Source organism: Polypterus senegalus, chromosome 1, assembly GCF_016835505.1.
Source record: "Polypterus senegalus isolate Bchr_013 chromosome 1, ASM1683550v1, whole genome shotgun sequence".
NCBI lineage: Eukaryota > Metazoa > Chordata > Cladistia > Polypteriformes > Polypteridae > Polypterus > Polypterus senegalus.
This window is the reverse complement of record NC_053154.1, coordinates 115,346,608-115,358,730: the sequence shown is the minus strand read 5'-3', so window position 1 is coordinate 115,358,730 and position 12,123 is coordinate 115,346,608. Positions and strand designations below refer to the sequence as shown.

The window sequence follows — 12,123 nt, the reverse complement described above, 5'->3', positions numbered from 1 at the left end:
CCGGAAGCAGTAAAGTGTTTATAGTACTTGCAAACAGTGATGATAACATCTAGCAAACTTAAAACTATTAGAAGCAGAGCAGTAACATAATAAAGGTTATAAACTGTATGTGATCCTTGCAAAATATATGTGTGATGCCAGATTGAAGTATATTACTCAAATAAAGCTCAGTTATACTGTATTTTGATTCCAATATTCGTGCCACACTGCAAACACACTTACTTTAGATTAACTGGCCAATATAGAAATGTTGTAATATGACTGCGTTAGGTTGTGTGTGTGCGTGTGAAATGGACTAGCACCTTCTCCAAGGTTACAACCAACAACACTGAACTGAATATGAGGGCTAGATAATGGAAAGATTAATAGTGGGTTTTTTTTTGTAACAGATTAGAATAAAAGAGATCTACACATTTGGAAATTTGCAACAGCCTTGAACTGAAAAATTAAGAAACCCTCCTGACACATTCACTAGTTTAACTTGAGCTGGTTAAACTTGCAAATGTGAGATTCAGTTGATTTTTTACCATTACAAGAGTCTGGCTTTGTCATTGATTGCAGAAATAGTAAATAGCACTCTTGTCCATTATGCATGCTGTGAAATGGGCAGATTTTGCAGTTTGTCTGAAAACACAATACAGTGAATCTGAGCCACACAGATGGAAACGTGTTCCATTTACATTTCTTCACACAGAGAACCATTGACACCTGGAATAAGTTACCATGTAGTATGGCGGACAATGCGGGTGACAATGGAGAATGATTAATAGGAAGAATAATGAAGAGAAGCGTGACAATACTTTCATTACTTCTTGGGAAATGTAAACAAAGGTATATGCGCAAATATTTAAGTGGGTGCTTTATATGGTAAAATGCTTGTGTTTGATATCTGGGTGGGCATGGATTGGGTTATGAGTATTATGAATTTATCAGAATTTCCGGCCACATGCTCAGTGACAGACTGCGTTATCTTGGTGCTCTTCCAGGCTTTCCTAACTGGGGTTGTCTAACTAATGGAAGATCAGATAACTAGCATTGTCAAATTCTTGTTTTATGTGCACACTGCTTTTTCTGTTAATTTCTTTGACTGCCATGAATGTGTGTTGTATCTGAGTGCAATAACTTGTGCAAATATATTTTCTAAATCAAACCCTGAAGAAGTTGTTCCTTAAGATTTCTGTGTTGGTAAATCACCTATCAACATGTACATCAGTGATGGATGGGTTAGGAAAGGGATATATGAATGAATTTATTTGTAAATACTATTTAATTTTAAATTTTCAGGCAGGAAATATTAGTGAAATTGAGCTTCAAACCCTGAGGCTGTGGGTCGAAATCCCACTACTAGCTCTGTTTAACCATGAGGAACTCATTTCACCTGCCTGTGTTAAAGGGGAGAAAAAAATAAGTAAGGTCACCAACAGAAATGTTTTAAGTTACTGTAGATAAAGGTATGAGCTGAACCAGTAGATCGTTTCTTCATGATACTTATTTGGCTGGGGACTAACAACATTTGAAATACAGTTCAATAAGTTGCATTGCTTTTCCAGTTAGACCACAGGCAGGTGATGTGACTTGCCCATGGTCACACCGTGCCAGTAGCGGGACTTTAACCTGCAGCCCCACAGTCTGAGGTCCAACGTGTTCCGCACTAAGCTACACTGCCGTATATTAACATTACAACTATTCCGTTCCCGAGAACTACGAGCTCCGTTACAGTGTTGACAACCATGAAGGTGAAAATTCTTCACTAACCCGCTTATCATGACGATGGTCTCGTTATGCCTGTACCTAATCGTGGAAGCACTTGGCCCAATACGGAAACGTGTTCAACGCACAATTAATGGATTTAGCATTCGCTGTACGCGTGCACGCACAGGTAAAGTGTGACTGAATGGCGGATAGCAACTGACTGCAACTTTCATTTATCCGCTTTTCCCAAAATTATACGCGATGTGGTTTGAAGGTTGTTTAGTTAACTCAAATATCCAAATATCCAGTTAAGTCATATCCAAATCTTATTATATGATATCATCTACTGTTAAATTCTGCTCCGTGCTTCTAAAATCTGTATTTTTTATACTGTATTGAGGATTTGTTCTGTTCTGTGTATTGTATTGTATTGACTCCCTTCTTTTGACACCCACTGCACGCCCAACCTACATGGAAAGGGGTCTCTCTTTAAACTGCCTTTTTCGAGGTTTCTTCCGTTTTTTTCCTGCTGGGTTTTTTTTGGAGTTGTTCCTTGTCGTCTTAGAGAGTCAAGGCTGATGGGCTTTCAAGAGGCTGGGCCTGTTAAAGCCAATTGCGGCACTTCCTGTGTAATTTTAGGCTATACAAAAATAAACTGTATTGTATTGTATTGTACCGGTACGGCATAGTTTGGTTTGTTTGCCGATTCGCATCAAAACTAAACCTAATTAATGTAGATCTCCATTCCAGGTAGTTACATTACATAATAAAACTGCCTTTTACAATAATAATAAGTGATCCGAATAGGCTGTGACAGCACGTCCCGTTTCTGCGTGCTGTTTGTTCTACCCGTTGCCCTTTTCATAGCACCTCGAGCCATTCCTCCATTCCTTGAGAGCACAGGAACGGGATTTTGCGTTAAAGAAATCTACGGATGGTGTCACTTAGGGGATGATTTACTCTGCGGTGTTCATAAAGGCGCCGGTTCAACGATTTATTGACAAAGGTGTTTTATGTTCAAGCTAATTCTGAACCCTGAAAAGTCGATGAAATCAAAGTCTTCGAAACACTGAGAAATACATTAATCTCGTACAGCGTATAATGGTTCCTAAAGCCAATCAATGCCAATTGTGAATACATTCTTCCAATTTTAATAATCCGTAGCGTCTGGAATATGTACGTCGAGTGCCTTGGAACAAGAGCTAAACAAAAGTCTCCTTAATTGTGAATTTTTCTGAAAACTTCCTTTGATATCTAAACTTTATAACACCGTTGATATTCTGTGCTATCAATGAAATCATTCGTTTAACGGAACCAATAATCTGGTCTTTGGTGAAAAATGAAATATATTTGACATCCGTTGAAGACACCGACTTTTTTGAGATGGAAAATAACCATCATATAACGACATTTCCTTCTCTATCCGGTTCTTCCAGATTTCATTTGTTTTAATAAAAACGGAAAGCTTTAACCTGATATTTTATGAATCGCTTCTCCGACATCACACAAAAATATATCCAAAGTTTGTTGTTGTAGGCCTATAAAAGGAAACCTGGTTTTATTGGTTTCATTTTCCACTGCTTATATTACAGAATAATTTCCCGGCATACTTTATACTTATTGTTTTCATTTGATATATTTTATATTGCTTTTTACCGGCAGTTATAATAGGGCTGGATTATTATTTAAATTCAATGCCTACTAAAAATTCAAAAATCTCACAATACGTGAAAGCTGACGAAGCAGTACGAAAGTAGTAACATTCATGCATGGATAATATATGAAATGCGTTACGGAAATACAAATTATTTTTCAAACATTTTAGATCAATAAGTTTAATGAATACTAGAATGAGAAAATGTTGTAAATTTTTAATATGTTCCATCGGTGGACGAGGCTTGCTGAAAGAATTTTTTCCTAGTTTATGTGTTGTAAGAAATGTACGCGTTAGTCAAGCAGGTGATAGTATCTAGATTAAAATTAAGTCTACAGTAACAAAATCAACGAATTAAAATAGAAAAAAATCTTTATCAGGCATGAGTTTGAAAAAGAGGCAAAGACAGGCTAAATATACGTATTGTATAACTATAAAAAAAAAACAATAATTTGCAAATCTCTGAGTAATTCTTAGTAACCTGTGATTGGTTATTTCGTTACGCAGCAGCCATCATATTTTTATCCCTTAAGGCACGTTAACAGCCAAGATTAATAACATGTCAAGTAATTAAAAGAAAATTCATAGAAATTAATTTAATAATTTCCTAAACGTACTCGGGAAACTAATAAAATGTACCTTTTTCACGCTTTCAGTGTTAATCACATCAAGCCTTCGAGATAAATGTGCTGCTCCCGGAAAAGCAGACCCCTAACGATGGATCCTTCGGCAATAATAGGCTCTCGGATACCAGCAAACAGGTGGAGCGCCATCATATCGTTGTGCACTACGTGTTAGTCAGCGCCTCCGGAGCTCCGCCCACTTTAACAATACGTGACAGCTGGAAAATTAATTCGAGTAAAAATGTTACTGCTTTTACAAGAGGCAGAGCTACCCAGCAGTGCAGCAGACTTCGCTTTGATTCGTCATCCTTGCTCTTTGTCCCAGTTTACCTGCACACCGGTAACACCTTACACCACTCCAACCACCTTCTCGCAAGCCTTAAACACGCCTGCAGACGAATAGAAGAAGCCGCACAACTGGTGCTTTCTTTATACCGCATTCCATTTTTTTGTTCCACTTTCCTGCAAGTAATTTTATTTATCTTTATTAAAATGTTTAACGTTTAATGTGTTGTATTTATAAACTGTGTTCTTCGGCCGCTTCCATTTTTATATTCGATCTACTATTTAAATAAATTTAACACATGGGGAATTTGCTCAGACTGTTTCAGTTATGTTAGGTCCCATATCTAACACATTTCAGGTCATGGGGCTTTATCATTATACAGCCTTAATTAAACTATCTTCAATTACATTAAAACAATATTGTTGTAAAGCGTCTGCTATGAGCATCGTTGCAAATGTGTGGGAAAATAAATCATGGCATTCAGAGCATAAAATTTGATAAAACTGAGCCAAACTTTTCCTTCTCAAGTTTGTTATATCCGAAGGCACTTGGTTAGTTGATTGTTTCCAGACCTTAGGTAAATAATTTTCATATCAAGTCGTTCACTGAGTGCGCTTCAATAAGGTGAAATATATGGCACGGCAAATTGGCATTTAGATATATCTCTAAATGCTTTTCAAGATATTTGGAAAAGATTCAGGTATCTTGAAATAATACGCTGTACATTTTGAGTTATCAGAAATGCATTTTGAGATATCTTGAAATAAGTTCCTGTGGATTTTGAGATATCTCAAATACATTTCATCCATCCATTCTCCAACCCGCTATATCCTAACTACAGGATCACGGGGGTCTGCTGGAGCCAATCCCAGCCAACACAGGACGTAAGGCAGGAAACAAACCCCGAGCAGGGCGCCACCCCACCGCTGGGCACACACACACCGGGGACAATTCAGAATCGCCAACGCACCTAACCTGCATGTCTTTGGAAGAAACCCACGCAGACACGGGGAGGACATGCAAAATCCACGAAGGAAAGACCCGGGTCTCCTAACTGCGAGGCAGCAGTGCTACCCATTGCGCCACCAATACATTTTAAGATATCCTAAAATACATCAGCAGGCATTTTAAGATATCTGAATTATATTTCAAGATATCGTAAACTAACTTTATGTACTATTCAAGATATCCCAAATACAGTACCCTTTGGGATATCTCGAAATCACTTAGTGTAAAATTTGTATTCTTTTAATGGGACTTTCTGTCTGTTTAAAGATATCTGAAAATGTATTTGAGATATCTTGACTGCACTTCACATATCTCAAAATGAATTGGAGACATTTTAAAATGAGTGGGGCATTATTTTAAGATATGTCAAAATCTAATGAAGATATCTTAAAAAGTATTTAAGATATCTTGAAATGTTCTGTTGTTTGATATATCTGAAATACGTCTTTAGATATCTTAAATTCATTTCATGATATCTTAAAATGGGTCTCTGCTCTACTTGAGATATCTTAGAATGTATTTCAAGATATCTCAAATACATTTTTAGATATCGTTAAGAATATATTAAATTATTTTGTGATATTTGAATAGCATTTTCAGATATCTACAATACAATTTAACATATATGAAATACATTTCCGGATATCTCAAAACAGCTTCCTGTCTGTTTTCGGATATCTGAAATATATTTCAAGATATTTCAAAATCACTTTCTGTTCATTTCAAGATATCTTAAATACATTTCAAAATATGTTGTAATAAACAGGACATCCCATTAAAAGAACAGGCAATTTTACAGAAAGTGATTTTGAGATATCTTGGAAATGCAAGGTCAATTTAAGTATCAATTATCCATGAAAACAAACTTTACTCATTACACAGGTTTGGAGGAATTGCCTAAACAGGGGTGCATTTTCCAAAAAGAATTTCTCTTAGCAAATAACAAACAAGATACCAAACGACAAATAAGTGAGTTTTATGAGTGTTTCACCATAGCCCTTCGTTATCTGACATTTAATTAGCCAGTTTAAATGACTTTTTAGTCGGTTCCTCCCCAGCGTCCATGTCAATAAAGCAGGCTGTCAATAACAGGAGCATTGATCCAACATATTGCAAGGCACGCAGCACTTTACAAAAGAGTAGTTAAAACAATTTATGGAGGAGGTGGGGGAAGCAGCATTGTTTTCTAAGGCTTGTGTAAGCCCCTGAAGACTTTTGCAGGCACAGAACTGTGTGTTCCTCATGCCCAGTGGACGGCCTGCAACAATGCGTGTGTTTTTGGTATGCTGTTTTACACATTGGCTTGGCCGTGGTTTGGTGATTCAGTGCTGGAGTTGGCAGGTATTCGCAAAGTGGACGCCCCATAGTCTCACAGTAACCAGCCACCAGTAAATGAACCATTTCTTGCCGTCAGACTTACTTCACCAGATATAAGCATCATGTGTACTCTCCGGCTACTCGGTGACATGACAATGTCTCTAAAAAGTCCCTGATGGTTGCATATCACCTAGACATTTACAACAAAGAGCCCTTTTTTGATAGGTGTACATAAAATTCAAGAGGCAGGATGGAGCTTTCCATCCATCGTAGCTACCATTCTTCGTAGACTGTGTAACAATGCGCTATATATGCGCCTGACCCGACACAGATTGGACACGGACGCACATGTATAAAATAAATAAACTTTTATTTTCTTCAGCTGGAAGGCACGTCTTCCCCGTGTCCCCCCGCCACAACACAGTCTGAAAAGCACCAAGTACACCACACACTTCTTCTCCTGCACCACCACGCCTCCCAAGCAACCTCGTACTCCTCCACTTTACTCTGGCCCCTGAGTTGTAGTTGCTGGGTCCTTTTATTGGGCACCCGGAAGTGCTCCAGGTTCTTTATTGCCGATATCCAGGTGCACGTCTGGGTGTGGCGAATATGCTGCCCAGAAGAGCTCTGGAGTCCCAGCAGCAGCACTGCCTGGCAGCACCTGCAGGACCCACCAGGGCTGTACCCAACTCCAATTCCCATGGAGCCCTGCGGGAAACCGAGGCACCGCTGCAACCCAGGGGGGCAGCCACCCAGCGTCCAGGGGGAGGTATTGCATCGTCCAGAGCTGCTCCCCCTGAATTTACAGTGAAGGGGCGTCCCAGCCGGGAATGGACCCCGGCCGTCTGCCACAACTGCAAAAGTATGCATACCAGTATTAGTGCCATGTGGTATCCTATCCTGCTTAAAATTGTATGTGGTTGTGTACATGGCTCGATAGTAATCTGGTGTGCGTTTGCCGAAAGCAATGTAAAGCTAAGAACATTGTAAACTCTGTCTTAAGTTCAATCATTAATTTAATTGTGCGTCTCAAATCTCATCGTACTTAAAGCAGCATTAATTTCTTCATAATCTTCCTGTGCCCCCCGTACAAATTGTTAACCACTACATACTTCTTAAATAGGCTTCTTCTTACAAAGACAATAGCCATGGGCATCGATCGCCACACACAATATATTCAGGTCATATTTTGACAGATCTCTGTTCATTTAAAATGTGTTGTAATTAGGTAATGTGGAGAAGCGGGAAGAAAGGAAAAGAATGGACAGGAACAGCAATTTCATACATTTCCATAAAGAGAGTATGGCTTAAATATTCAAAGCCCACCCAGAATAACATTCATTGAATTCCATATTTGTGCCTTCATCTCACGAAACCCACACTTACACATTTTTAAAATTAGATCAGGCAGTTGCTGCAAACTTATTCATACTGTCACGCTTGGGTCACAGATTTTGCACAGAAACACAGGAGGTTGTAGAAAACAGAAATTTTATTCAAACACTGCAAACAAATATTTGCTTCTTTTTCAAAAGCTTAAACGTGCTCCATGACAAGTCAGAGATGACAGTTCCGCTAGGAGCAGAGAATGTCAGAGAGAGAGAGATAAAAGCAAAACAATCAATTCCAAAACTGCCAGGCGCTGCACAAGGCTTTTGAGTAAGCGGAATACCGCGCGAGGTCTTTATTACGCGTTATAGCGCAAGTGAGAAGGGTAAGGAGCAATGTGAAGGTAGACTGTGTTTCAGGGGTATTCCCAGGGGCGTCTGTATCCTCTTAGGGTGCGATCACCCCTCCAGCTTACACCCTCCCCCTCAGCTTTATTCACATTCTCGGGAATCAAGCGACTCTCTGTACCAGGTTCAGGTTCATGTAGTCGTAATAATGCGTCTGCGTTGACGTGTTCAGAACCTGGTCGATGTTTTACTGTGAATCTGTAAGGTTGTAAGCCCAGAAAACATCTCATGAGGCGAGAGTTTGTATCTTTCTGTCGGTATAAGCATTGAAGTGGAGCATGATCAGTTACCAAAGTGAAGTTTCGTCCCCATAAGTAATAGCAAAGCGCTTCCACAGCCCACCTAATTGCCAAGTATTCTTTCTCAATTGTATAATAATTACGTTCCCTAGGAAGTTATTTCCTACTCAAATATGTGATTGGATGTTCTTCTCCATCAAAAATCTGTGACAGGACTGCGCCTACACCAAATGCACTTGCGTCTGTTTGCAAGACAAAATTTTTTGTGAAATCAGGATAAGAAGACAATGCTTTTTTAAAATCGCTGAAAGAACGTTCGCAGTTTTCTGTCCACAAGATACGTCGGTTTTTCCTGCCTCTAGTACGTTCTGTAAGATGAGCAGCTCTATGTGCAAAATTTGGAATGAACCTTCTGTAGTAACCAGCAAGCCCCAGAAAATCGCATACCTGTTTCTGTGTTTTTGGTCTCGGGTAAGCACGCATTTCTTCTATTTTCCTTAATTGTGGCCTAAGTAAACCCTTGCCCATAGAATAACCTAAGTAATGAGTCTCGGACATGCCCAGTTTACATTTCTTAGGGCTAGCAGTAAGGCCAGCCTGTCTCAAGCTTTCAAGAACAGCTTAAAGCCGCTCTAAGTGTGTTTGCCGTCATTGCTGAAAATCGTCAAGGTATGCCTCGGAATATTCAGAATGAGGACGCAGGATCTGATCCATCATACGCTGAAAAGTTAGAGGTGCCCCGTGAAGACCAAACGGGAGTCTTGTAAATTCTTAAAGTCTGTCAGGAGTCGCGAATGCTGTTTTCTCACAACTGCTAGCCTCTAAAGGCACCTGCCAATAACCTTTCGTTAGATCTAGCGTGGAGATATAGCTCGCCTGACTCAGTTTCTCCAACAGTTCATCGATACGGGGCATCGGATTACCATCGAATTTAGATACCTCATTCAAGAGTCTGAAATCGATATAGAAGCGAACCGAACCGTCTTGCATTGGGACTAATACGACCGGGCTGCACGTCACTTTTACTTACACGAATTACACCCAGTGTCAGCATCTTTTTTACCTCTTCGCGCACAATATTTCGTCGCGCTTCCGGAATCCGGAATGGCCGCATCTGTACGCGAACATCAGGTTCAGTAGTGATTTTATGTTTTGTAATGTTAGTCTTACCTGGTAAGTCTGAAAAGACTTCAGTGTTCCGTTCTATCTAAGATAACAGTTCTGTCTTTTGCGTGTCAGTAAGAACATTACCAATGGCAACATCGGTCTGAGAAACATGTTGGCTGCAGCAGCCAAGGAAGTGTTAACCTCTTGTCGGTCATGCCATTCCATCAAGAGATTAATGTGTAAAATCTGGAATGGTTTGCGCCGGCCTGGTATTCTAACCTTGTAATTTACCGGATTCATACGCCCCTCAATAATGGTGGGGCCCTGCCATTTAGCTAAGAATTCGTGTGGGTCGGACGGAACCAGTACCAAAACACGATCACCAGGTTTGAATTCACGGAGCTTACTGCGCCTATCATAAAGACGCTTCTGAGTTTCCTGTTCTCGTTGTTGATGCTCCACGGCAATAGACGAAAGCATAGAAATTCTGTCTTGCAACGAAATTACCCAATCTAAAAAGCTTGGTCCTTGAGCTGTTGTCTCGTTTCCTATCCATTCCTCTCGTACAACATCCAGCATGCCTCGCGGCCCCCTGCCGAATAACAACTTAACGGACTCAAGCCAGTGGACGCCTGTGGTGATTCTCGCACCGCGTACATAACAAAAGGCAGGACAGAGTCCCAGGTTGTGGGATCATTATGAGCGACTCGCCTGATCATCTGTTTCCAAAGTTTTGTTAAATCGCTCAGTCAAACCATTCGTTTGTGGATGGTAAACAGTGGCACCCAATTCTTAATAGAAAAGCTATCACACAATTGTTTCATCACGCGAGAAGTAAAAGGTGTGCCTTGATCAGTTAAGATTTCTCTAGGGATGCCAACACGAGTAAAAATGTCACACAGAGCTTTGGCTGTGGAGTTGGCCTTTTTCAGGGCAAGCACCTCGGGATATCGTGTTGCATAGTCAGCCAACACCAGCAAATATTGGTACCCATTCTTAGTCTTAGGTAAAGGGCCTACAATATCATATCCCACCCGCTGAAAGGGAACTTCTAAAATGGGCATAGGACAAAGGGGAGCCTGAGGAGGCTTATAAGCAGAGACGATCTGGCAGTCAGGATATGAAGTACAAAATCGTTCAACATCTTTTCCCATAATCATCCAATAAAATCGTTTTGATAACCACTCTCTGGTTTTGTCAGCACCGAGGTGCCCTCCCAAGATGTGAGAATGTGCCAGATGCAAAACAGTTTCCCTATGTATTTCAGGCACCACCAGTTCCTTTAACTTATAAAGGTAACCACTTTAAAGTTTGGTCTGCCGTTTCAGACTCCTGCCCCTGGCCATTACTCATAGGACGGAGAAATGCCCTTTTTCCTAGACTACTTAATAAATGTCAGGGACCAGTAGTCCAGTCCACTATTGAACTTAGTGTGGGGGAGAAGAAGAAAACCAAGACGAAGAACTGGTAGCGGCAGGGGGAAATCTAGAGTCCAATTTAGATATTGAACCCGATCTCTCCAGTGAAACGGAGGTCACCCCCCGACAATTTTCCAGAATGGCAGGCTGGTTCTTCTAAATCTTCTCAGATTGCAAACGCCTCCGAAAACAAACCGAGCATTAACAAACAATCAGATTTTGTGCGTTTGCAGCATACTGATAGCTCATTAGAATATGCATTTAAACAGACTCGCTCTGCCAATGACTCGTATACCAAGAGCGTGATTCCGGGGGCGTGAAAACCCCACTTCTGATACCACTTGTCATGCTTGGGTCACAGATTTTGCACAGAAACACAGGAGGTTGTAGAAAACAGGAATTTTATTCAAACACTGCAAACAAACATTTGCTTCTTTTTCAAAAGCTTAAACGTGCTCCATGACAAGTCAGAGATGACAGTTCCGCTAGGAGCAGAGAATGTCAGAGAGAGAGAGAGAGATAGATAAAAGCAAAACAATCAATTCCAAAACTGCCAGGCGCTGCACAAGGCTTTTGAGTAAGCGGAGTACCGCGCGAGGTCTTTATTACGCGTTATAGCGCAAGTGAGAAGGGTAAGGAGCAATGTGAAGGTAGACTGTGTTTCAGGGGTATTCCCAGGGACGTCTGTGTCCTCTTGGGGTGCGATCACCCCTCCAACTTACAATACACCCAGCTTCTTGGAGTCTAGTCCTGCCTGCCGTGAAGGTTCTCTGTATTGAACGTGCAGGTGATTTTATAGTCACTTTGGCCGAGTAGCCTGGGAATACCCACAGTGTCTTGACTGAGCCAGTTCGACAGTGTGAAAAGAGAATTAACAGAGAGATTGTTGGTAGACGGTTCTTGTTTGCTGGTTGATATTTCGTAAAAAACTCAAAGAAGGTGGTTGAATAGCAACACCATATAGCACATCAGCAAACTCAAGGCATGGTGGAATTCAGCAGGCACAGCATAGTGAAAACTGTATGCTGCTCTTTTCGTATGAT

At 40.6% G+C, this 12,123-nt stretch overlaps 1 protein-coding gene across 1 annotated transcript in view; it reads right to left on the bottom strand.

Moving 5' to 3' along the window:
* LOC120531341 (UDP-GalNAc:beta-1,3-N-acetylgalactosaminyltransferase 1-like) overlaps positions 1 to 4,087 on the bottom strand; it is a 60,791-nt gene extending 56,704 nt beyond the window's left edge. The window contains exon 1 of the mRNA XM_039756653.1: positions 3,986 to 4,087. The gene's annotated coding sequence lies outside the window, so the exon portion shown is untranslated. The remainder of the gene's footprint in view (positions 1 to 3,985) is intronic.
* Between the last annotated feature and the right edge of the window lie 8,036 nt (positions 4,088 to 12,123).